The sequence below is a fragment of the Hippocampus zosterae genome, chromosome 2, assembly GCF_025434085.1.
Source record: "Hippocampus zosterae strain Florida chromosome 2, ASM2543408v3, whole genome shotgun sequence".
Taxonomy (NCBI): Eukaryota; Metazoa; Chordata; class Actinopteri; order Syngnathiformes; family Syngnathidae; genus Hippocampus; species Hippocampus zosterae.
The window spans coordinates 21,883,573-21,911,350 of NC_067452.1; the positions used below are offsets into that span (position 1 = coordinate 21,883,573).

Sequence of the window (27,778 nt, forward strand, 5' to 3'; positions counted from 1 at the left end):
GGCGGGCGGACCTTTTGCTCCAGGCGGGGGACATAGAGACAAATCCGGGGCCCACACAGACACTCTCACGCACGCAACAAACACACACACAACAAACTACCTGGACATGCGACATTTGCACACAACAGATTACAAGAAGACAGACATCCTTCAGATGCAACCACCACACACCACACTGGGTACACAAACATTGCACAAACATAAACACTAGACAATACAACATAACATGGAAATGCAGACTACATCCCAAAACACCACCACGAACAACAACACCTCGTAGGACACCAACAGGCAGCAGAGCACAAACAGACCAAAACAACACACTCGCCTCACCAACACTACCCTCAAACGCAACACGGACAGACAACTCCAACAGAGATACAACAAACACAAGACCACCCCCCCAAACCTGGACCTGCAATAGCTGCAATAGAATCATCACACGCAGACAAACCTCACTCAGATGCAACTCAACACACCCACACTGGATACACAGACATTGCTCCGGCATCACCACCCGCCAATACACAAACACGTGGACATGCAGAACACACACGCAAACAACAAACACCCCAACACCACAACCCCCGAACAACCCACAAAGAACAACACCCACCAACAAAAACAACAAACACACACTGACCATACTACAAATAAACATCAACGGCATCCAAAACAAGAAAACAGAACTAGAAGAACTCGCCTCACAACAGCACGCAGACATCATCACCATACAAGAAACCAAACTAGAAAAACAACACAACACACCTCGTCTCACCAACTACACCAGCATTAGGAAAGACAGAGAACACAAGGGAGGAGGAGGACTGCTCACATACATTCACAAATCAGTCACATTCACTCCCATGAACATCCCCAACAACATTAACACCAACACTACAGAAATTCAAACCGTAAAGATTCACATAACCAACCACAAAAGACTACACATATGCAACATGTATATACCCCCCAGAGATACCACCCGACCAGACCACGCCACAGAAGACACAGACATCACCAACACCTTCCAATACATAAACTCGCTGAACAACACCATTCTAACCGCAGACATCAACGCTCACTCAACACAATGGCACTCTCCCTACGACGACCACAGAGGCACCCTCATTGCAGACATACTACAGAACTCCCAACAAATCACTCTAAACGCAAACACACCTACCAGAAAACCTACAAACATCAACCAACAACCAACATCACCGGACATCACAACAGCCAGCAACAGCATCACAAACAGAACAACATGGACCACAATACACGCACTCAGTTCAGACCACCTTCCTATCAAAATCACACACAACACGCGTGCTCCTTTCCGCCTACAACAACACCTTCAAACTTACACAAATTACAGGAAAGCAGACTGGGAAGGATACACCTCTGAAATAGAATCAGCACTGGAGAACTTAACCATACCTGACAACATCCACACAGCCAACACCATGCTCACAAACCTCATACTTACAGCAGACAAACACCACATACCCCACGGAAAAATAAAAAGCAAATCACTTCTCCTACCACAACACATCAGAACACTCATCAGCCAAAGAAACGACATCATACAACAAAACCACCAAGACCCACGCATCACAGACCTAAACAAAGAAATAGACAAACAAATCCAAAAACACAAACAAGAGCTATGGAAAGAACACTTCATGGATGCATGGAACCACAGACACAAACAATACATACTCTGGAACACAGTAACAAGACTATCTAACAAAGAACAAAAAGCACCAGAAAACACCACAATACAGTTCGGACAACACACGGCAATATCCAACAAACAGAAAGCACGAGCATTCAACAAACAATTCACCAACATAATACAACACAAAACCAACAGAACATACAGACAACTACAACGCAAAATACGAAAACTCAACACCACGCCCATTACCATCACAGAACAACAAGTCAAACAAGCACTACAACGCTCCAAAAGCAACAACTCCACAGGCCCAGACAACATAAACATCAGACATCTGAAACACCTAGGCCCCAAAGCAATAACACTACTCACACACTTACAACACATCACTCAACACCAACACCATCCCCGCAATATGGAAGACTGCAAAAATAATCCCAATACCAAAACCCAACAAAAACCACGCACTCGGCCCATCTTACAGACCAATAGCACTACTCAGCCCAATAGCCAAAACAATGGAAAAGGTAATACTACCCTTCATTACCAACAACACTCAACTACCCTCTCACCAACACGGCTTCCGAAAACAACACTCCACAACCACAGCACTACACCACATACACAACATCATAGCCACAGGTTTCAATCAACAAAAACCACCACAACGAACAGTTGCCATAGCCCTAGACATGTCCAAAGCCTTTGACACGGTAAACCTACACACACTCACAAACAAACTCAACAACACTAACACCCCAAACATCATCATCAAATACATCTTCAACTACATAAGGGGACGCAGACAATACACTCAATACCGGGGGGAAACATCAGAACATAGAAACACGAAAACGGGGGTACCACAGGGGGGAGTACTTTCACCAACACTATTCAACATATACATGGCAGACTTACCACAACCACCTCCAAATGTACACACAGTTACATATGCAGACGACATCACCATTCTATCCACACATGTCAAACCACAACAGGCACAACAACAAGTACAAAAATATCTCCACGACATATACAACTGGACAAAACAGAACCAACTCACACTCAACGCAGACAAAACTACCACCACTCTGTTCACACCGGATCCGGCAGAATACAGCAACAGGCTCACTTTACAAATAGATAACACCACCCTACCCACAGTCCGCGAACCCAAAATACTGGGATTAACATGGGACCCCAAACTCACCTTCTCAAAACACACACAACACACTCTAACCCGCGCCAAGCAATCAAACAAAATACTTAAAGCCTTAACAACCACTCACTGGGGAAAATCCAAAGAAACTATACTCACCACATACAAAGCAACCACACTCACACGCCTCGAATACGCAAACACTATATGGTCACCAACACTATCGGACACAAACAAGACAAAACTCCAGACCACACAGAACACAGCACTCAGAATAGCAACAGGATGCACACAAGACACAAACATACAACACTTGCATGAGGAAACAAAAACTCTCCCACTGAACATCCATCTAAAACTACACGCATCGCAAATCAGACAAAAAGCCCAACACCCAACCCACCCACTACACCCACTCACTCAAAAACCACCACCACCCAGACAAAAGAAACAAACAATCTTCCACAACAACAACTACACACACAACAAAGACACAGCACCACAGGACACCAACAACGACACCATAAAACAGAACATGAAAGACATACACACCCACTTTGTACAAACACACTTGGACACCAGACAACACAACAAAGTAATACATGCACCAGCACCAGAAATAGACCCATCAGAGCAAGACCTACCACACAGAACCAGACAACTCCTAGCACAACTCCGAACCAACAAATCACCAGCCCTCCACTCCTACCTACACAACATTACACCGGACACACACCCAACACCACTCTGTGCGCTATGCGGCACGCAAGTGCACGACACACAACACCTGTTCACCTGCACAAACATACCCACCACACTGACTCCGGAGGACCTCTGGCGAAACCCAAGTGGAGTGGCGGCCCTGCTCGCCCGCTGGGCGGAGGAGGGGGGTCTGGGGATCCGGGAGACGGAGTAAGGGCCCGGTCCCCCAATGTCGGGGCACGGGTGGGGTCGACAACAACAACAACAACAACATAAAAAAAGACTTCCCCTTTAAATATTCCTGCTGCATAATATATCTCCTTTCCTTTCGTAAAGGATGGTCAGAACCTTTCCTAAGCATTATTAAAATTTAGACGATCTTTGCTCCAGGTGCTACCGGCTCATCTCACTCGGTTAGGATAGGAAAGGAAAGTTCCTATGCCAAAATGATAATCCAAAAAGGGCCCCTGTTGGTGGATAATCAGGCCATGGGAGGTGTGAGTAAATTGTGAGGGGGTGTTGGCTGGAGCTAGAAAAAATTTTGGTGTCTTGTCCCTGCAGTAGGTTCATTAAAAGAGCAACCAGTGTTTTCACCACCATGGTCGGATCTTACTCTGGAGGGTAACCCATACAGGCAGGTGGCTTGGACAAAATATTTCAACACTGTCAAAGCTGTGTTGTCTGTGCTCCAGTTGAAGGTGCGTTATTAGCCTGGAATTCCCATCAATGCCGGCATGTGTCACAAACACCCACCTGTAAAACAAACATGAAAAGAATAATGATTAAATACAAGAAAACAATCAAGTTTCATATCTTGTTTGAAATATCATCTCGGTAGAGAAGGTATTGCTGTGCACTTAAGACTACATGGAGGCAATTTGGAGTTTGTGTAACTTGGATATACAAATGATAAAATTCAATTTAATCTGTGCTGTCCATACAATATGGCTTTCTAATGCTCCCACGAGTACAAATATAAGATGATCCCTTATTACCGAATGAGACGCATATGCCCATCTATGTGCCATAAACTATTGGGGAATGGCACATAGTATGTTCTTCTAGCCACAGTCTGGCTCCATCTCTGGGCTGCAGCAGCTGGCTCAATACGGTTGAGGATTTCTCGAACTCTTTTTCTTTGTACTACAATACCATCAGCACGCAGGTATGCCCTCATCATCTGCAACAGGTTCATAAAACAACACAATAAAGAAAGTACACTTTCACAATGAATATAATGATATATACATGAAGGGACAAGAGTATGTAGCAGAACACTTGCTTCCGAGCCTGATCTGGGAAATTGGCTGTGCAATCTTCTGACATGCTCTTCCAGGTCAACATCATGAATGGGAGTAAATCTATTTCTGGCTGAAATCTGAAAAAACTTCATTTTTTTATGCAGGTATGAAGAGGAACAACACAACATCTCAGTGATGGCTCTCACTGTAAAGCCCTGAGTGGGGAGCAGTTCAATTTGATCACTTGTAATGTCAAGTGCTGGTCTTCCTCGTCTACCTAAAGTATGGAAATAAAAGGATTAAGGAATTCAAGCAAACGAATCACTACGTGTTTTTTATATACTGTATACAGTACAGGCATATAGACACAGATGTACTGTACATAAAAGTATATGCAGCTTCAAAACCACGAGCAGCTATTTTCTCTAACCATTTTACTCAAGAAAAAAATAATTCAAACTTATAATTGAATAACTAAAAGATCACTAGTTATTGCTTAAAAGTGTACAGCCATCGCGTTACTTAATAGTCTACTGATTTGCAGGAAAACCACTGGTATAAAACGACGTTTGACAGGGTGATAGAAGGTAAGTCACAGCAAGTCGTCAGTAAAACCCGTGTGTAGTTCGAATAAAAATACATACGAAAAACCAATGACAAAAAATGGTAGCCATTTTACCTGTGTGCAAACGATGTGCCACATGGGAACAAACACGTCCACCATTAGGAGTGGGTCCCGCAATGATGACAGATCGGAGATCTATTGGACTTTGAATCAAACTTTGAATAGTATCAGCGCTAAACTGGTCACTAACTCTTCTTAAATTAGCAATTGAAATGTTTATCGCGCGTGCTTCACTTTCAACGGCAGACCCTTGATGACAGGCACTCTCTATTGCCCTGCACCTTCGCCGAATACGTCTCAGGACACTGTCCGCCATTGTTGTTTTAAAAAACTAAGTGGGCACAGAATTTCCAAAATCATGAGCCCTGACTGGTGGGATGACACTATTTTGAAACGTACAGCCAATAGGATACCGTTACATGTTTTCGTAATCATCCTTATTTGCATTTAATGCAAGTACAGTGTAATGTCACTAGCACTACAAGTGGGCACATTTATGGCCTTACATGTTCACTAGTAAGCGTCAAAATCATCTTACCAGTGAACTAGTGGGCACATTTATGGCCTTAAATGTTCAGTAGTAAGCGTCAAAATAATCTTATTAGTGAACTAGTGGGCGTTTTGCGGCTTACATGTTCACTAGTAAGCGTCAAAATGACCTTACTAGTAAACTAGTGAGCGTTTTGTGGCTTACATGTTCACTAGTAAGCGTCAAAATGATCTTACTAGTGAACTATTGGGCGTTTTGTGGCTTACATGTTCACTAGTAAGCCTCAAAATGATCTTACTAGTGAACTAGTAGGCGATGTGTGGCTTACATGTCAACTAGTAAGCCTCAAAATGAACTTACTAGTGAACTAGTGGGCACATTTATGGCCTTACATGTTCACTAGTAAGCGTCAAAATGATCTTACTAGTGAACTAGTGAGCATTTTGTGGCTTACATGTTCATAAATAAGCGTCAAAATGACCTTACTAGGGAACTAGTGGGCGTTTTGTGGCTTACATGTTCACTAGTAAGCGTCAAAATTACCTTACTAGTGAACCAGTGAGCGTTTTGTGGCTTACATGTTCACTAGTAAGCGTCAAAATGACCTTACTAGTGAACTAGTGAGCGTTTTGTGGCTTACATGTTCACTAGTAAGCGTCAAAATGATCTTACTAGTGAACTAGTGGGCGTTCTGTGGCTTACATATTCACTAGATGCCTCAAAATTATCTTACTAGTGAACTAGCGGGCGTTTTGTGGCTTACATGTCAACTAGTAAGCCTCAAAATGATCTTACTAGTGAACTAGTGGGCACATTTATGGCCTTACATGTTCACTAGTAAGCGTCAAAATGATCTTACTAGTGAACTAGTGGGCGTTTTGTGGCTTACATGTTCACTAGTAAGTGTCAAAATGACCTTACTAGTGAACTAGTGGGCGTTTTGTGGCTTACATGTTCACTAGTAAGCGTCAAAATGATCTTACTAGTGAACGAGTGAGCGTTTTGTGGCTGACATGTTCATAAATAAGCGTCAAAATGATCTTACTAGGGAACTAGTGGGCGTTTTGTGGCTTACATGTTCACTAGTAAGCGTCAAAATTACCTTACTAGTGAACCAGTGAGCGTTTTGTGGCTTACATGTTCACTAGTAAGCGTCAAAATGACCTTACTAGTGAACTAGTGAGCGTTTTGTGGCTTACATGTTCACTAGTAAGCGTCAAAATGATCTTACTAGTGAACTAGTGGGCGTTCTGTGGCATACATGTTCACTAGAAGCCTCAAAATTATCTTACTAGTGAACAAGCGGGCGTTTTGTGGCTGACATGTCAACTAGTAAGCCTCAAAATGATCTTACTAGTGAACTAGTGGGCACATTTATGGCCTTACATGTTCACTAGTAAGCGTCAAAATGACCTTACTAGTGAACTCGTGGGCAATATGGAATAAATACTCAAAGGGCTTGCCAGGCAAGCCCATTGAGTATTTAAAGGGTTCAAAGGGCTTGCCTGGCAAGCCCTTTGAGTATTTATTCATCCGTGATGGTATTGTAGACCAATGAGAGCACGTCCGACAGACACGTGGACTTCGGGCGGCCAATCATGATGCATTTCGAGCCAAGCCCCAACAAAAACGGAGGAGAAAACTTTCAGACGCTTTGAAAGCTTTTGGGGTACATATTACTCTTGTTGTTACACAAAATTTTGTTTTACGATTATTTTAGGCGGTAACGTTATGGTGTAAATGTCAAATACGTGGTCAATTTATCAAGATGAAGCCTGCTTAAAAATTTGCTCCAACAATTTTGGAGATGTGTCTGACTTTGACAGCAATGGCGGCAGTTCAACGCTGACAGTCGCAGTCGGGTGCAGATTTATTTCGGCAGGACTTTCTAAAATCTGCCGTTTGCTCTGACAGTTCTCTGTCTGACAGTCACATTTTGTCTTATTACTCACAAGCTAATTGACATTTAAAAAAAGAGTTAATGTTTGGAACACGATTTTGCTCTTACTGTTTGCTGCCTTAGTTCGTTTGAAATATTCGCTTCCTGCATTACATGAAGTACATTTTTTAATATTCACAAGACTGTAACTGTGCATTATAAATAATGTCACATTTGCACTATGTTTTACTGGATCTACAACTAAACTAGGTCCTCGTTTCTGGGAGAGTCCACAGCACCTCCTGTATCACAACCATTCTGCCGGCACACCTTCAGCAGCACGATGTTTCTAACGGGAGCTGGAGGGTGATCAGCTTCATTGAAGAACAGGAGGAGGAGAGGCACAACGTTTGTCATTTGTGATATGTTTTTAGACTTTTCTCCTAACTAAAAAAACTATGTTTTGTTAATTTCTTGATATAGTTCTTGTATTTAAATATTTTAACAATCAAATATTTTTCAACTGTGTTTTAGATATGAATTGTATGAAATAAATCAGTGAAGCCCCATTCAAATTCTACTCTATCTAATCTGCTCGATCACACTGCTGTCAACCTGCTGTACCTCCAAACTCCTTGGCTTACTCGCAGTTGGAGGGTTCCCCCCGAACGGGGGGACAAATCAAGGAACCAATCCCTGCACCCCGAACGGGGTGCCCTTACGGCCGTTTTTTTTTTTTCCGGCTAACCGCCCCCTGAACCTGGCAGGGTGGCGGGCGGACCTTTTGCTCCAGGCGGGGGACATAGAGACAAATCCGGGGCCCACACAGACACTCTCACGCACGCAACAAACACACACACAACAAACTACCTGGACATGCGACATTTGCACACAACAGATTACAAGAAGACAGACATCCTTCAGATGCAACCACCACACACCACACTGGGTACACAAACATTGCACAAACATAAACACTAGACAATACAACATAACATGGAAATGCAGACTACATCCCAAAACACCACCACGAACAACAACACCTCGTAGGACACCAACAGGCAGCAGAGCACAAACAGACCAAAACAACACACTCGCCTCACCAACACTACCCTCAAACGCAACACGGACAGACAACTCCAACAGAGACACAACAAACACAAGACCACCCCCCCAAACCTGGACCTAATCTGCTCGATCACACTGCTGTCAACCTGCTGTAAATAATGCCTCCATTCATGATTGTAGAAACCCCAGAACGGTAAACATGTGATTATTTTATTTTAAAATATAAGAAGCCTATGTTTTGCAATTGTGCTCATTTTCATTGTATTGCACGACAAATATAATAGATGAGCCGGTTTGGGGACATCATCAACCAAGCTGCTGCTCCAATTGCAATGCGATATATTGTCCTGCTCTCCTAAATTCGCATCTACACCACAAATTATAACATCCTAACTGATTTAGCAACAACTGAAAATTCACATCATTATTTAGGGAGTTGCATAACTGTTGCATTATATGGTGCCCTATTCATTTTATTTAGTATAGCATACATATATAAAAGTGGAAAGATACTGCAGAGCTGTGCCATTACTCTTTATCTCTGTGTACATAATAAATAAACATCACCTACAGATACATTGGTAAAAATTGCTTGATTCCTTCTGTATACTGTAGATATTACGCAAATGGCGGTAAATAATTGTGAAAGCTCAGAATCAGGTTTTAAAGGGTTAATTCTTTGCTGGGTGGAGCTCTTATCATGGAGCCAATAGGAGGTGTCCTCGGGTGGTGTCCGTCCCTCATTCAGCTCGGGTCCTCCACCAGAGGCCAGGAAGCCCGAGGGCCCCGCGCAGTACCCCCGCCGCTCCCAGCACCGCACACCTCCGGACCGAGATGTCCGACGCTGGTCCCGGGATCTGTCGCAACCACCCATCCAGTCCGGGGGTCACTGCCCCGAGCGCCCCGACCACCACAGGCACGACCGCCACCCCCACCCCCAGGCCCTGCCCAGCCCCTCCCCGAGCCCCTGGTACCCCCCGAGCCCCCCATGCTCCCCCCTCCCGATGCCTCCACCACCTGGGACCGCCACATCCACCACAACGGCCCTCCTCCGCCCCCCATCCACGACCACGACATCTGGCTGGCTCGCCACCACCATCCCGCCAGTCTGGATCCGGAAGTCCCACAGGATCCCCGCTCCGCCACCCTCCACCACCCTCGGAGGTGCCCCCCACTCCGACCCCGGGGCCCCCAGTCCACACTCCGCACAGATGCCTCGGCAGACCACGCCAGCCACCTGGCCATGGCGCTCCACGCAGGCCCCCCCTGCCAGCATCCCACACCCCGCAGCCACGTGTCGGATCGTCCCAGGCGCCTCCCCGCACAACCCACACCCCGGGTCCTGTCCGGCGCGGCACATCCGGGCCTCGACGGCTCCGGCGCCCAAGGCCCGCTCCTGAGCAGCCAGGATGAGCGCCCCTGCGCTGTCCCCCAGGCCAGTCCCCTCCAGCCACCGATAGGACTTCTTGAGATCAGCCACCTCAGCCACGGTCCGGTGGCACATCCCGCGTAGGGGCCCGCCCCACCACGATGGTCCCCCCCCCCCATCGCCCGTCCCTCCGCTCCCCACTTGGGGCAAAAAATGAGCACATAACACCATCCAGTGTGGGTCCTTGGGCAAGAGCCTTCACGCTAATGCGTACCTCATACAATGATGAGAGACAATAAAATGAATGACATGCCAGCTCAGACGTCGCCCGGCCAAACAAGGTCTGCGTCAGGTGCTGGGGAACCAGAGCACCTTGATGAAAAATGGAGCAGAGATGGGCAAGATGCAATAACATGGCTCTGTTGGAATGCTACTACTCAAGCAAGCCTAGTCAGAGAGGTTACATGGAGAGAATGTGGGCTAAATGGTTACTTCGAAACCCACAGTCACGGGTGGCCACGAAACAACTCGTAACTCAGTGTTCCAACATCCACAAACGGCAACTGCTGTCACAACTTGAGATTGATGAGGTACAACGCAGGTTCCATGGTGAGGGGCCCCAGGCTGCCAGATCAGAGGAGGAGTTCATACCAGAGTGAATGCAGATGATGAGATTGGGAGGCCAGCCCCAATGAATGAAATGCTGAGCGAGGCAGCAACTGACCTGAAAGCTAAGATCATGGCAAGAATGAAAGCTGGGAAACCTAGAATCCGATTACAACGGCTATGTGAAGTACCACCTGAAAGTCTCTTGGAAAGTGTGAATGCAGCACTGAGGGCGATCCTTACCGTAACGATCACGGAAATGAACTGATATACGCTTCAGCATCAGTGATCCTTGAGATGCTTGGCTATAAGAGCAACCATGGAAGCCATGAGATACATTACCGACCATGGAAAAGACGGTTGGAGGCTAAGATCAAGGCGGCTCGGAAAGATGTGAGTCAATTGACTGAGGTCCAGAGAGGTGTGATGAAAAGGCCGATCCTGAGAGGTACATCCAGATGACCATATATGAAGCACTCGAAACAAAGGCTCCAAGCCTTGTCCAGCCGCCTAAAGCGGTACACGAAAGAGAATGAGGCCAGACGAATAAACAGGCTGTTTGCAACACAACCTGCGAAAGTGTACGCTCAGTGGCAGGGTCCTAACAACAGAGCTGATCCACCAAGACTGGAAACTGAAAGGTACTGGAGAGGCAGATGGGAGAAGGAGGTTGCACATAACAGCAGTGCACAATGGCTGGTCACCCAAAGAGAGGAGCACAGACACCTCCCTGAACAGAACCCAATTACCATAACAGTGGCAGACATAAAGGAAATAGTCTCAAATATGAAGAACTGGACAGCACCAGGCCCGGACATGGTCCACACTTACTGGCTAAAGAGACTCACAGCACTCCATGAGCGCCCAGCAGCACAAATGAACCAGCTGCCTAGGGATGGGACTCACCCAGGATGGCTAACCGAAGGGCGAACGATCCTTATCATGAAAGATCCCTCAAAGGGTGCAGTCGCATCCAACTATCGGCCAATAACCTGTCCCTCCACAATTTTGGAAGCTCATGTTGCGGCTAAGATAAGTGCACACATGGATCAATACATGAGCGAAGCACGGAAGGGCATTGGTAGAGATACCAGGGGAGCCAAACATCAGCTCCTGGTTGACAGAACAGTCGCACAAGACTGCAGGTCCCGATGTACCAACCTGTGCACAGCCTGGATTGATTAAAAGAAAGCCTATGACTCGATGCCACATACATGGATCACTGAATGCTTGGATGTGTATAAGGTGAACAGGACCCTAAGAGCCTTCGTTGCGAACTTGATGAGGATGTGGAAAACCACACTTGAAGCCAATGGCAAGCCACTTACCCAAGTGTCCATCAAATGTGGCATATACCAAGGTGATGCACTCTCCCCACTGCTGTTCTGCATAGGACTGAACTCCCTAAGCCAAGTAATCACCAAGACAGGCTATGGATACAGCCTCAGAAATGAAGCTACGATCAGTCACCTCCTCTACATGGATGACATAAAGCTGTATGCTAAGAGTGAAAGGGACATAGACTCCCTGATCCACACAACCAGGATCTACAGCAGCGACATCGGGATGTGATAGTCGGATGGTGACTAAGAGAGGAACGGTAGTCCGGACTGAAGGGGTCTCACTCCCCGAAGGAACAATAGCAGACATTGAGGACAGCTACAAGTACCTCGGTGTACCACAAGCCAATGGCAACCTTGAACTGGCAACAAGGAAAGCGGCTGGGGACTATGTGAGTGTGAGAGCCACTGTCCAGGATGAAACATCCAAGCTCCATGAATACATCAAGGAGAATGCTCCAACGGATGACGTAATCAGAGAATGTCTCAGACAATGGGCAACAGAGGATGAGGCGCTGGAAGAGGGACCATCATCGGAGGACAAGCCCCTACACGGGATGTACCACCGGACCATAACTGAAGTGGCCGATCTCAAGAATTCCCATCAGTGGCTAGAGAGGGCTGGCCTGAAGGACAGTACAGAGGCACTCATCCTGGCTGCTCAGGAGCAGGCCCTGAGCACTAGAGCCATTGAGGCCCAGATATACCACACCAGACAAGACCCAAGGTGTAGGTTGTGCAAAGAGGCACCTGAGACGATCTAACACATAACTGCAGGGTGTAAGGTGCTGGCAGGGAAAGCCTATATGGAACGCCATAACCAGGCGGCTGGCATAGTCTACCGAAACATCTGTGTGGAGTATGGACTGGAAACCCCAAGGTCAAAATGGGAAACACCTCAGAAGGTGGTGGAGAATGACAGAGCGAAGGTCCTGTGGGACTTCCAGATCCAGACTGACAAGATGGTACTGGCGAACCAACCAGATATCGTGATCATAGATAAAGGGCAGAGGAAAGCCGTTGTAGTGGATGTAGCGGTCACAAGTGATGGAAACATCAGAAAGAAGGAACAAGAGAAACTCGAGAAATACCAAGGGCTCAGAGAGGAGCTGGAGAGAGCCTGGAAGGTAAAGGTGACAGTCGTGCCTGTGGTGGTCGGAGCACTCAGGGCAGTGACCCCCAAACTAGATGAGTGGTTGCAACAGATCCCTGGAACAACGTCGGACATCTCAGTCAAGAAACGTGCAGTGCTGGGAACAGCAAGGATACTGCGCAGAACACTCAAGCTTCCTGGCCTCTGGTAGAGGACACGAGCTGAATGAGTGACAGACAGCACCCGAGAGTGGGTGAGACGAGGATTTTTTTTTTTTTTTTAATATATACAGTCCCTGATTGACTGTTGTGTTCTTGAGATACAGCACAAACATTGCTGATTACTTCAGCGTTCATCCTTTCCCTATGGAATGCAATGTTAACGGAGTGGTGGCTTGCTGACATGGTGATGCACTGCAGTTCCAAAACAACAATGGCGGAGCCACCCGGGTTTGCAACAGAAAAAAAAAACACAAGCAGCCAACACCTGCCCAAAAAGATGTTTGTGAGAAATACAAACAACAAAAAAGTCACCGATGCAAAAGCACGGAGACTATGTTTATATGCAGACGTACTATATGCTCATGTATACATGACATTTTCAATGGTCAATTTCAACACCAGGTTGGTCATACTTTTTTTTACCAAGAAAACACCTTTATTTCAGGCTTGTAACAGGACTGTACTGTGTTATGGCTGCTTCATCATCGCCGTCGCGAGTCGTTATGAGTACAAATATTTTTATTTGTTGATATTTCTATCTTAATATACTGTATGATACATTTTAACTGTGTTTGAACATTTAAAAAATGTGTTAAAACACCGTAAAAACTTTTTTTTTTTAAACGTTCTGGAAATGATTTTATAACTTGCCTCAGGTGTGTAAATTGAAGGAAACAACTGTAACATTCGTTCAGCTATTTTCTATATTGCTCATGAGTCACAGGTGACCCGGATCCTATCCCAGCTCAATCCCGATGATAGGCATGATAAACCCTGGACTGGTCACCTCTCTATTGCAGGGCACTTATCGACAAACATCAATTCACACCTAAGGATTTGTTCTTAGTTTTCAATTAACCCAAAAAGTGTGGTTTTGGAATGCAGGAGGAAGCCAGAGTACAGGCATAAAATCCCAACAAACATGGAGAGTGCATGCAAACTTCTGGAGGCCCAAGCTCGGATTCTAACAACCGGCCTCAGGACTGTTAAGTGACCACAACATATTATATATAATTTTACTTTCACCTTAATGAGTAACTTTTTTATTCAGTTCACATACTGTAAATACTTTTTAAAAAATGTATAATTTTCAAAGGCATTAAAAAGTTACTCAAGTTTTTTATTTATTTATTTATTTTTTAGGTTGCCTCTATCCGCTGTTGCAGCATGATCTAATGGGCCAGTGGTCCTCAACTAGAAATGCTGAAGGTCCACTTTTGTTTTTTTTTTAATAAGACCAAGGTCCGATTTCATGCACGGGAATCATGGGTAGCAGGGCTATATGCCCATTTAGTATGGTTATGCCAAGCTTATACAAATCAACACTCCTCACAACCAATCAATAATGGGGTGCATGAAAATAACCCCGGGTAGGCGGGAGCAGAACTGCACACAATGGAAACCTCCCGCGATTCGTTTTGTCTAATTGTCTATGTGCAGCTCTCCTGGGCTGAAGCTGTGAGCACACTGTGGCGTCGCGCATGCGTCTGTTTCCGGACACAATCCTCCATTTTGAATCGCCGTGTTAGCGTTACTGCACACAATGGAAACCTCCCGCGATTCGTTTTGTCTAATTGTCTATGTGCAGCTCTCCTGGGCTGAAGCTGTGAGCACACTGTGGCGTCGCGCATGCGTCTGTTTCCGGACACAATCCTCCATTTTGAATCGCCGTGTTAGCGTTAGCTTGTGGCGCAATGTAAACACCGACTAGTAAAAAGGAGGTGAACTCACGTAGCGAGTAGAATGGCTTGCAGTTTGTTGGAAAATCCTGCGCACTATGCGGGTGTAGGGCCGTCTCGTTTTTGCTCCCCGCGACGCTCGGGTTCGACGGCGGGTATCGTCCGAGGCGCGCCCTTCGGGTCGCCGCGCGCGGCGGGTCGACGGCCGCCGCTGCCCGGTTCCGACCGCGCCAGCTTGCAACGCACTGTCAGACAAGGGCTCGGAACGCCCCAGCGCGCATGCAAATTAGCCATGTGCGCGAAAGCCGCGCGCGGGATTCGAAATGTACGCACCTTGTGTTGTCGTCTGAAATGAAAAATAAAATCATTTGCCCTCCCGCCGCCCCCCTCTCTCTACTCGTCCGAGGCATTTTGAATGCGTGTGTATTGGGATAGACGCGTGTTGACGGTTACGTATGGACACACCTTAAATTCAAATGAGCCAATCAGCGTATCGTATATGCTGACGCTTAGGTATGGGCACCCTTAAATTCAAATGGGCCAATCAGCGCATCGTATATGCTGACGCTTATGTATGGGCACACTTTCATTTCAGAGGAGCCAATCAGCGCATCGTTATCGCCACATGCCATCCTCGGACAGGGTCTCCAGTTAGTCAAACATTATACACACAGTCGTGCTGCTGCGGTCCTCTGCATTACATCTGTTAGTGCACGAAAAGAATACAACAGATAATAAACGCCATCAGGCGCCGACAGGTATGGCAGCCTCAGTCACACGCTCCCTAGTATTATCCCTTTTTTTGTCATTTTCGTTTGTTTTTGGCGACCCTGAGCGGCTTACTTACACGAGGGAAAAGTTGCTGCGCATTGGGGAGGCTACGCTAGGTCTTTTTTCACCAGCACACGAAAATCCACAAGGTTTTTCGGAGCTAATCGCGAGCGGAGCGGCTGCGCTGTACGGAGCATGGAAACGCCGCCGGAGGAGGGGGAAGCGAGCCGGCGTGCTCGTTAAGCTCCGGCAGCGCGGATTTCGAACCCCGCTCCCATCGATCCATCTTGCTAATCTACGATCTCTGCCAACTAAGATGGGTGAACTTCTACTCACAAAGACCAACAAAACCTTTGCACGCTACATCTACCCAGCTTCCGTCTTCTCCGAGCCTACCGCGACACGGAGCTATCAGGGAAATCGAGAGGTGGTGGGATTTGCTTCTATATCAACGAAGAATGTGCACTGATGTCACGAAGCTCGACGCACACTGCAGCCCGGACCTGGAGTCGCTTTCTTTAAACTGCAAGCCATTCTACTCGTCACGTGAGTTCACCTCCTTTTTACTAGTCGGTGTTTTCATTGCGCCACAAGCTAATGCTAACACGGCGATACAAACGCTAGCCAAACAAGTAAACAAACTCGAACTAAAATACCCAGAGTCACCCCTGATCATTTTGGGCGATTTTAATAGAGCACATCTTAACTGTGAACTTCCCAGATATAAGCAGCACTATGACTGTTTCACCAAAGAAGGCAACATTCTAGACCACTGCTATACAACAATCAAAAATGCATACCGATCGGTCGCCCGTGCAGCATTGGGTCTTTCTGACCACAATGTAATCCACTTAATACCTACATACAGACAGAAACTCAAATGTGTTAAACCGGTTGTTAAGACTGTGAAAAAAATGGACGGATGAAGCAAAGCTAGCTCTACAAGAATGCGTAGACTGCACTGATTGGGGCGTCTTTGAAACTTCAACGGGCACACTGGATGAATACACAGACACTGTAACATCATACATCAGTTTCTGTGAGGACACGCGTGTACCAACGAAGTTCTTCCGCCATGGTTTACTCCCAAACTCGGGCAACTCAGGAAAGAGAAAGAGGCTGCATTTAGAAGTGGAGATCGGGCAGTGTACAAACACGCCCGAAACCAATTGACAAAGGAAATTAACATCGCTAAGAGAAGCTATGCAGAGAGCCTGAAAAATCAGTTCTCTGCTAAAGACTCTGCATCTGTATGGAATGGCCTGAAAGCAATCACTAACTATAGAATGCCCCCCCCCCCCCCAAACAGTAAACAATAAGGGTCTTGCTAATGAACTAAACATGTTTTTCTGCCGATTTGAAAAGGACACCCCCATTTCCCACACACACCCACTGCTACCAGAAACCACTCTACCCACTCTAAACCTATCTTTTGGTTTAATGACAATGGCATTCCAATTACTTAGGGCATTGTTTTAGTTTGACTAGTTGTCGTTTTATGAAAAGAAAATTAGGAAAGTCACAATGCTGCCTGTGGTTTGTGGTATTTTTTTTCCACAGCAAGAAAGTTCAGTTTATGATGCAAGTTTGAATGACTAAATTATTAGAGTAGGCCTTAATCCCTTTGATGACATGAAAAATAGTGACTCCCCATAGACAAAGGGAAATGTGTATTACAAAGCCGTAACAGTCTCAGTTGTAAAAAAAAAAGTTTGTCTCTGCTTTGCAATTGGGAAAAAATATATTTATTTCATAAACCATACACTGTTTTAGGACTCAGAGACAGACAACCATTTACAAAGACTCACCGTCAACACTATAGCCCATTTATAGTGTAGTGATAAATGGACCTTTTTTTGTTTTCCGCTATCCATTTAGTGGCAGTATGTACTAGTATGGTGACCTGGTAAAACTCACCAAGGTGAGCATGTATGTTTGCTGGTTGGTTTTAGTTTGTGCTGGTTATCTTGTAAAAGTCAGAGTTGTGAAAGAGGTTGAATACATTTGTGAGACCATTTTTGGAAAAAAAATGTAATCTTCAAAACATTCACAAAGTGCAAAGTAATTAACAAGATTTAATAAGAAAGAGCAAATCCCAGGATGAGTGTATGTGCATGCTTGTCACAGATAAGAGACAAAAAAGACTGGTGTGTTTGATGAGGATATTATATCGAAACATTTTCAATTGAGTTTTAGACTGAAAAACGTAGGGTAATTAACGAAATTACGAAATTAAATGAAACCACTTTTTACAATGCTCAAGGTAAGTTTAACATGTGACGTAAAAATAAAACATCTAATGTTGAACTTGAAAATACAGTGCACTCCGCTTAATAGAACACTGGTTAATAGAGTAATCCGCTTAATAGAGCAAAAGGCTCTGGAACGGATTTGCCTAATGCAATTTCCTATAAATATACTCCGCTTAGTAGAACAGATCTCCGCTTAATAGAACAGGCCGTAAGCAATGAAAATTGTAAACTAGTGGTTTTCGAAGTGTAGCTATCGCGATACTGTACCACTATCGCGAGAAAACGCGGTAGTTCTAGCCGTATACAGTACAGGAGCAGGTAGCACGCGTCACTCCACACATAGACACACGCACGTCACAATGGCTTCAACTTCATTCAAGAGACGAGGGCTATCACCTGCGGATAAGAAGGACATACTCAGACGATACGATGCATTGCCGGATTCTCAGAAGGATTGTACGCCCGCGGTTTCCAAGACTTCCCTCTTATCCAGCGCATTGAGAGGGAAGTCAACCGCAAAATTACGGACTCCTGTTTCCAGACAAAAGTAACGAAATTTTTCTCGTGATTTGAGATGTTTGACTGAAGTTGATTAAAGTTGTTGTTTTGTTGTTTGAATAAAGATATGGACGTCCACAGTCGAAATATCTCTTTTTTTTCTACGTGCATAACTTGGTCGTCGACGTGTCTGAAGGTGTACCTAATAAAGTGTCTCCGGTTAATAGAAACTCCGCTTAGTAGAACAGAAGCGCTTCGGCCCAATGGTGTTCTATTAAGCGGAGTGCACTGTAAAGAAAAATACTGCCAAGTAGAATATGCATTACAAAATGTTAAGCACACATAAAGGGAACAGGAGCAGCTCTGCTTGGCTATCAGGAATTAGAGCAGGCAAACATACATAGGATGATGCACTGTATGCATAGTAGTAATGCTAAAAAAAATACAAATAAATACTAGTTCACTAGTAAGATCATTTTGACGCTTGCTAGTGAACATGTAAGGCCATAAATGTGCCCACTAGTTCACTAATAAGATCGTTTTGAGGCTTACTAGTTGACATGTAAGCCACAAAACGCCCACTAGTTCACTCGTAAGATCATTTTGAGGCTTACTAGTGAAGATGTAAGCCACAAAACGCCCACTGGTTCACTAGTAAGATCATTTTGACGCTTACTAGTGAACATGTAAGGCCATAAATGTGCCCACTAGTTCACTGGTAAGATCATTTTGAGGCTTACTAATTGACATGTAAGCCACAAAACGCCCACTAGTTCACTAGTAAGATCATTTTGAGGCGTAGTAGTTGACATGTAAGCCGCAAAACGCCCACTAGTTCACGAGTAAGATCAATTTGACGCTTAGTAGTGAAGATGTAAGCCCATAAATGTGCCCACTAGTTCACTAGTAAGATCATTTTGAGGCTTACTAGTTGACATGTAAGCCGCAAAACGCCTACTAGTTCACTAGTAAGATCATTTTGAGGATTACTAGTTGACTTGTAAGCCGCAAAACGCCACTAGTTCACTAGTAAGGTCATTTTGACGCTTACTAGTGAACATGTAAGCCACAAAACGCCCACTAGTTGACTAGTAAGATCATTTTGAGGCTTACTAGTTCACATGTAAGCTGCAAAACGCCTACTAGTTCACGAGTAAGATCAATTTGACGCTTACTAGTGAAGATGTAAGCCCATAAATGTGCCCACTAGTTCACGAGTAAGATCATTTGGAGGCTTACTAGTTGACATGTAAGCCGCAAAACGCCCACTAGTTCACTAGTAAGATCATTTTGAGGCTTACTAGTTGACATGTAAGCCGCAAAACGCCCACTAGTTCACTAGTAAGATCATTTTGAGGCTTACTAGTTGACATGTAAGCCGCAAAACGCCTACTAGTTCACTAGTAAGATCATTTTGAGGCTTACTAGTTGACATGTAAGCCGCAAAACGCCACTAGTTCACTAGTAAGATCATTTTGAGGCTTACTAGTGAACATGTAAGCCACAAAACGCTCACTAGTTCACTAGTAAGGTCATTTTGACGCTTACTAGTGAACATGTAAGATAATTTTGACGCTTACTAGTGAACATGTAAGGCCATAAATGTGCCCACTAGTTCACTAGTAAGATCATTTTGACGCTTACTAGTGAACATGTAAGATAATTTTGACGCTTACTAGTGAACATGTAAGGCCATAAATGTGCCCACTAGTTCACTAGTAAGATCATTTTGACGCTTACTAGTGAACATGTAAGGCCATGAATGTGCCTACTAGTTCACTAGTAACATCATTTTGAGGCTTACTAGTTGACATGTAAGCCACAAAACGCCCACTAGTTCACTAGTAAGATCATTTTGAGGCGTAGTAGTTGACATGTAAGCCGCAAAACGCCCACTAGTTCACGAGTAAGATCAATTTGACGCTTAGTAGTGAAGATGTAAGCCCATAAATGTGCCCACTAGTTCACTAGTAAGATCATTTTGAGGCTTACTAGTGAAGATGTAAGCCACAAAACGCCCAATAGTTCACTAGTAAGATCATTTAGACACTAGTGAACATGTAAGGCCATAAATGTGCCCACCAGTTCACTAGTAAGATCATTTTGAGGCTTACTAGTTAACATGTAAGCCGCAAAACGCCCACTAGTTCACTAGTAAGGTCATTTTGTCGCTTACTAGTGAACATGTAAGGCCATAAATGTGCCCACTAGTTCACTAGTAAGATCATTTTGAGGCTTACTAGTTGACATGTAAGCCACAAAACGCCCACTAGTTCACTAGTAAGATCATTTTGAGGCTTACTAGTGAACATGTAAGCCACAAAAACGCTCACTAGTTCACTAGCAAGGTCATTTTGACGCTTACGAGTTGACATGTAAGCCACAAAACGCTCACTAGTTCACTAGTAAGGTCATTTTGACGCTTACTAGTGAACATTTAAGCCACAAAACGCCCACTAGTTCACTAGTAAGATCATTTTGAGGCTTACTAGTTGACATGTAAGCCGCAAAACGCCTACTAGTTCACTCGTAAGATCATTTTGAGGCTTACTAGTTGACATGTAAGCCGCAAAACGCCAACTAGTTCACTCGTAAGATCATTTTGATGCTTACTAGTGAACATGTAAGGCCATAAATGTGCCCAATAGTTCACTATTAAGATCATTTTGAGGCTTACTAGTTGACATGTAAGCCGCAAAACGCCTACTAGTTCACTAGTAAGATCATTTTGAGGATTACTAGTTGACTTGTAAGCCGCAAAACGCCACTAGTTCACTAGTAAGGTCATTTTGACGCTTACTAGTGAACATGTAAGCCACAAAACGCCCACTAGTTGACTAGTAAGATCATTTTGAGGCTTACTAGTTCACATGTAAGCTGCAAAACGCCTACTAGTTCACGAGTAAGATCAATTTGACGCTTACTAGTGAAGATGTAAGCCCATAAATGTGCCCACTAGTTCACGAGTAAGATCATTTTGAGGCTTACTAGTTGACATGTAAGCCGCAAAACGCCACTAGTTCACTAGTAAGATCATTTTGAGGCTTACTAGTGAACATGTAAGATAATTTTGACGCTTACTAGTGAACATGTAAGGCCATAAATGTGCCCACTAGTTCACTAGTAAGATCATTTTGACGCTTACTAGTGAACATGTAAGGCCATAAATGTGCCTACTACTTCACTAGTAACATCATTTTGAGGCTTACTAGTTGACATGTAAGCCACAAAACGCCCACTAGTTCACTAGTAAGATAATTTTGACGCTTACTAGTGAACATGTAAGCCACAAAACGCTCACTAGTTCACTAGCCCAATAGTTCACTATTAAGATCATTTTGAGGCTTACTAGTTGACATGTAAGCCGCAAAACGCCTACTAGTTCACTAGTAAGATCATTTTGAGGATTACTAGTTGACTTGTAAGCCGCAAAACGCCACTAGTTCACTAGTAAGGTCATTTTGACGCTTACTAGTGAACATGTAAGCCACAAAACGCCCACTAGTTGACTAGTAAGATCATTTTGAGGCTTACTAGTTCACATGTAAGCTGCAAAACGCCTACTAGTTCACGAGTAAGATCAATTTGACGCTTACTAGTGAAGATGTAAGCCCATAAATGTGCCCACTAGTTCACGAGTAAGATCATTTTGAGGCTTACTAGTTGACATGTAAGCCGCAAAACGCCACTAGTTCACTAGTAAGATCATTTTGAGGCTTACTAGTGAACATGTAAGATAATTTTGACGCTTACTAGTGAACATGTAAGGCCATAAATGTGCCCACTAGTTCACTAGTAAGATCATTTTGACGCTTACTAGTGAACATGTAAGGCCATAAATGTGCCTACTAGTTCACTAGTAACATCATTTTGAGGCTTACTAGTTGACATGTAAGCCACAAAACGCCCACTAGTTCACTAGTAAGATAATTTTGACGCTTACTAGTGAACATGTAAGCCACAAAACGCTCACTAGTTCACTAGTAAGGTCTATTTGACGCTTACTAGTGAACATGTAAGGCCATAAATGTGCCCACTAGTTCACTAGTAAGATCATTTTGACGCTTACTAGTGAACATGTAAGGCCATAGATGTGCCTACTAGTTCACTAGTAAGATCATTTTGAGGCTTACTAGTGAAGATGTAAGCCAGAAAACGCCCAATAGTTCACTAGTAAGATCATTTAGACACTAGTGAACATGTAAGGCCATAAATGTGCCCACCAGTTCACTAGTAAGATCATTTTGAGGCTTACTAGTTAACATGTAAGCCGCAAAACGCCCACTTGTTCACTAGTAAGGTCATTTTGACGCTTACTAGTGAACATGTAAGGCCATAAATGTGCCCACTAGTTCACTAGTAAGATCATTTTGAGGCTTACTAGTTGACATGTAAGCCACAAAACGCCCACTAGTTCATTAGTAAGATCATTTTGAGGCTTACTAGTGAACATGTAAGCCACAAAAACGCTCACTAGTTCACTAGCAAGGTCATTTTGACGCTTACTAGTAAACATGTAAGCCACAAAACGCTCACTAGTTCACTAGTAAGGTCATTTTGACGCTTACTAGTTGACATGTAAGCCGCAAAGCGCCTACTAGTTCACTCGTAAGATCATTTTGAGGCTTACTAGTTGACATGTAAGCCGCAAAACGCCTACTAGTTCACTCGTAAGATCATTTTGATGCTTACTAGTGAACATGTAAGGCCATAAATGTGCCCACTAGTTCACTAGTAAGATCATTTTGAGGCTTACTAATTGACATGTAAGCCGCAAAACGCCCACTAGTTCACTAGTAAGATCATTTTGAGGCTTACTAGTTCACATGTAAGCTGCAAAACGCCTACTAGTTCACGAGTAAGATCAATTTGACGCTTACTAGTGAAGATGTAAGCCCATAAATGTGCCCACTAGTTCACGAGTAAGATCATTTTGAGGCTTACTAGTTGACATGTAAGCCGCAAAACGCCACTAGTTCACTAGTAAGATCATTTTGAGGCTTACTAGTGAACATGTAAGATAATTTTGACGCTTACTAGTGAACATGTAAGGCCATAAATGTGCCCACTAGTTCACTAGTAAGATCATTTTGACGCTTACTAGTGAACATGTAAGGCCATAAATGTGCCTACTAGTTCACTAGTAACATCATTTTGAGGCTTACTAGTTGACATGTAAGCCACAAAACGCCCACTAGTTCACTAGTAAGATAATTTTGACGCTTACTAGTGAACATGTAAGCCACAAAACGCTCACTAGTTCACTAGTAAGGTCTATTTGACGCTTACTAGTGAACATGTAAGGCCATAAATGTGCCCACTAGTTCACTAGTAAGATCATTTTGAGGCTTACTAGTTGACATGTAAGCCGCAAAACGCCTACTAGTTCACTCGTAAGATCATTTTGAGGCTTACTAGTTGACATGTAAGCCGCAAAACGCCTACTAGTTCACTCGTAAGATCATTTTGATGCTTACTAGTGAACATGTAAGGCCATAAATGTGCCCACTAGTTCACTAGTAAGATCATTTTGAGGCTTACTAATTGACATGTAAGCCGCAAAACGCCCACTAGTTCACTAGTAAGATCATTTTGAGGCTTACTAGTTCACATGTAAGCTGCAAAACGCCTACTAGTTCACGAGTAAGATCAATTTGACGCTTACTAGTGAAGATGTAAGCCCATAAATGTGCCCACTAGTTCACGAGTAAGATCATTTTGAGGCTTACTAGTTGACATGTAAGCCGCAAAACGCCACTAGTTCACTAGTAAGATCATTTTGAGGCTTACTAGTGAACATGTAAGATAATTTTGACGCTTACTAGTGAACATGTAAGGCCATAAATGTGCCCACTAGTTCACTAGTAAGATCATTTTGACGCTTACTAGTGAACATGTAAGGCCATAAATGTGCCTACTAGTTCACTAGTAACATCATTTTGAGGCTTACTAGTTGACATGTAAGCCACAAAACGCCCACTAGTTCACTAGTAAGATAATTTTGACGCTTACTAGTGAACATGTAAGCCACAAAACGCTCACTAGTTCACTAGTAAGGTCTATTTGACGCTTACTAGTGAACATGTAAGGCCATAAATGTGCCCACTAGTTCACTAGTAAGATCATTTTGACGCTTACTAGTGAACATGTAAGGCCATAGATGTGCCTACTAGTTCACTAGTAAGATCATTTTGAGGCTTACTAGTGAAGATGTAAGCCAGAAAACGCCCAATAGTTCACTAGTAAGATCATTTAGACACTAGTGAACATGTAAGGCCATAAATGTGCCCACCAGTTCACTAGTAAGATCATTTTGAGGCTTACTAGTTAACATGTAAGCCGCAAAACGCCCACTAGTTCACTAGTAAGGTCATTTTGACGCTTACTAGTGAACATGTAAGGCCATAAATGTGCCCACTAGTTCACTAGTAAGATCATTTTGAGGCTTACTAGTTGACATGTAAGCCACAAAACGCCCACTAGTTCATTAGTAAGATCATTTTGAGGCTTACTAGTGAACATGTAAGCCACAAAAACGCTCACTAGTTCACTAGCAAGGTCATTTTGACGCTTACTAGTAAACATGTAAGCCACAAAACGCTCACTAGTTCACTAGTAAGGTCATTTTGACGCTTACTAGTTGACATGTAAGCCGCAAAACGCCTACTAGTTCACTCGTAAGATCATTTTGAGGCTTACTAGTTGACATGTAAGCCGCAAAACGCCTACTAGTTCACTCGTAAGATCATTTTGATGCTTACTAGTGAACATGTAAGGCCATAAATGTGCCCACTAGTTCACTAGTAAGATCATTTTGAGGCTTACTAATTGACATGTAAGCCGCAAAACGCCCACTAGTTCACTAGTAAGATCATTTTGAGACTTACTAGTTGACATGTACGCCACAAAACGCCCACTAGTTCACTAGTAAGATCATTTTGAGGCTTACTAGTGAACATGTAAGCCACAAAACGCCCAATAGTTCACTAGTAAGATCATTTTGACGCTTACTAGTGAACATGTAAGCCACAAAAACGCTCACTAGTTCACTAGCAAGGTCATTTTGACGCTTACTAGTGAATATGTAAGCCACAAAATGCTCACGAGTTCACTAGTAAGGTCATTTTGACCCTTTGTTGGATTTATTATTTTTTAGTAATCATACATTCACGTATTATTCGGTTGATTCTCGTGTCGTCATTTTATGCTCGCAATGAAGAATGCTTCTGCCTGTCAGTATAGTTTGATTTTGCTTGCAAAGAAGAACGCTTATGCTTGCAATCATTAGTTGGCTTTGCCTGCAATGAAGAACGCTTATGCTTTCAATAAAGATTTATCCTTTATTATTTACTCACATCTATAATCATTATATGTTCTTCATTATGTGCTCACTTTTGCTTGCTGTACTGTGTGAAAGGTTTAGGGTCACAACCACCTTTCCGAGGACGTGGTTGGGAAGAGATAACTGTTAAGACTAAACGGCGAGCAAGGCTGAACCGGGAATGGAGACATCAACACCAGCTGCAACGAGATGTTTATGTGACATTTGCACACATGAACGTAAATTGCACTCACATACACACACACAGTCAAACAAGTTCAGTGTGTGTTCAACAGCCCCCACCCTTTAGGTTGGACACACCTATGTAGTAGCTTTCCCAATAAATGAGGAGGTGAAGGGGGAGATCGTTAGGGTTACGTGTGGAGAAATGAAACCGAACACTTCTCCTCGTTCCCTCCTGGTACCAGAATCGAGTCTCCTGTCTCCTCCTTTTGGTTATTCCTGCGTGTCAATTTGGACCGACCTGACATTTTTGGGGGCTCGTCCGGGATCGCAACATACCTGACGCCTCCAGACGCTGAGTCGACGGCCAGGAAGACCGTGGCCACGGTGTCCTGTACGTACTTAAACTCCGCATCGACACTCTAGGTGAGTGTTTGCGCGCCGGGTTTGTAAAGACGGAGGTCGGGGTGGTCTTTAAACCTGTTTTTAATTGAAACACTCTCAGGACAGGTGTTGTAGTTTGGTTCGAACGCCTGGTTCGAGACCCTATGTGAGCCTGAGAGGGTTTGTTGAGAAGGAACTCTTTCAACGGTGATTGAGTGTTTGCGCGCCGGCAAAAAGACGTGGTCTTTTTAAGCCGCAAAGCCCTGAGCCATACTAGTCCCTATCAGGCATACAGACCGGCAAGTCTCATAAACTGGTGAGGGCGACGGTGTCCTGCACGTGCTTAAACTCCGTGTGTAAATAATGTGTATTAAACCCCGGGTATAAATAATGTGTGTATAGTGCGTTACCTCTGGTCAAGGTAATAGGATAAAAGCAAATTAAATGCGCATAAATGAATGACTGTGTAACTGTGTGAGTGGAGGTTCGCTACCTCATCTGAACAGGACATTTGTTGTGGCAACTGTCTGAGGAAGCAGATGCAAGAATTTCCCGCCACCTTGGTGGTAGAAGGTTGGAAATTACCTCAGTCGGAGAAATTGCCACCCTGTTCAAGGGAATAGTCAGCCTAGTTGCCCTAGGTAAATCGCTGACTCTAAACAAAAAATTCTCAAAGTTCCACCCCCTAATTCGCAATGGGGGTTCATAATAGTAAGACCATGGAGAGAGGTGATCCCAAAAAGAAGTTAACATGTAAGGACTGGAGATTCGTAGAGAGCCAATGTCCTTCGAAGATAAAACATTTAGATACGTGGATGGAAAAATACAAATTCGCTGGACAGCTGAATATACAAACGTTGATGCGCCTGCAGGATAATATTAGATCAATGTGCAAGAATGACAAAACGAAAATGGATAAGGATGGGTTTGGAGACATTGATTTCTGGGTGTCCTTGGCTGAAAAGAGGCGGAAAGTGAAAGTAAAGAGGGGTTTAGAAAAAGTGGAAAGAGGGGATTGTGTAAGTGAAAAGATTGAGGGAGACGTTATGTTTCACAGGAAAGAAGATGATGAATCGGGTCCGGTAGGTATACTGACAGGGGGAAAAACAGAAAGTAGAAAGAGAGAATGCATTGGAGCAGAAAGAAGAAAGAGAAAATGCGTTGGAAATGGCATCCACAAATACTGTTGTTACACCACCGTTATATCCGACTCTTC

At 44.0% G+C, this 27,778-nt stretch overlaps 1 protein-coding gene across 3 annotated transcripts in view; it reads left to right on the forward strand.

Moving 5' to 3' along the window:
• LOC127596313 (uncharacterized) overlaps positions 1-27,778 on the forward strand; it is a 747,551-nt gene that overhangs the window by 471,859 nt on the left and 247,914 nt on the right. The gene's annotated exons all lie outside the window — the stretch shown is intronic.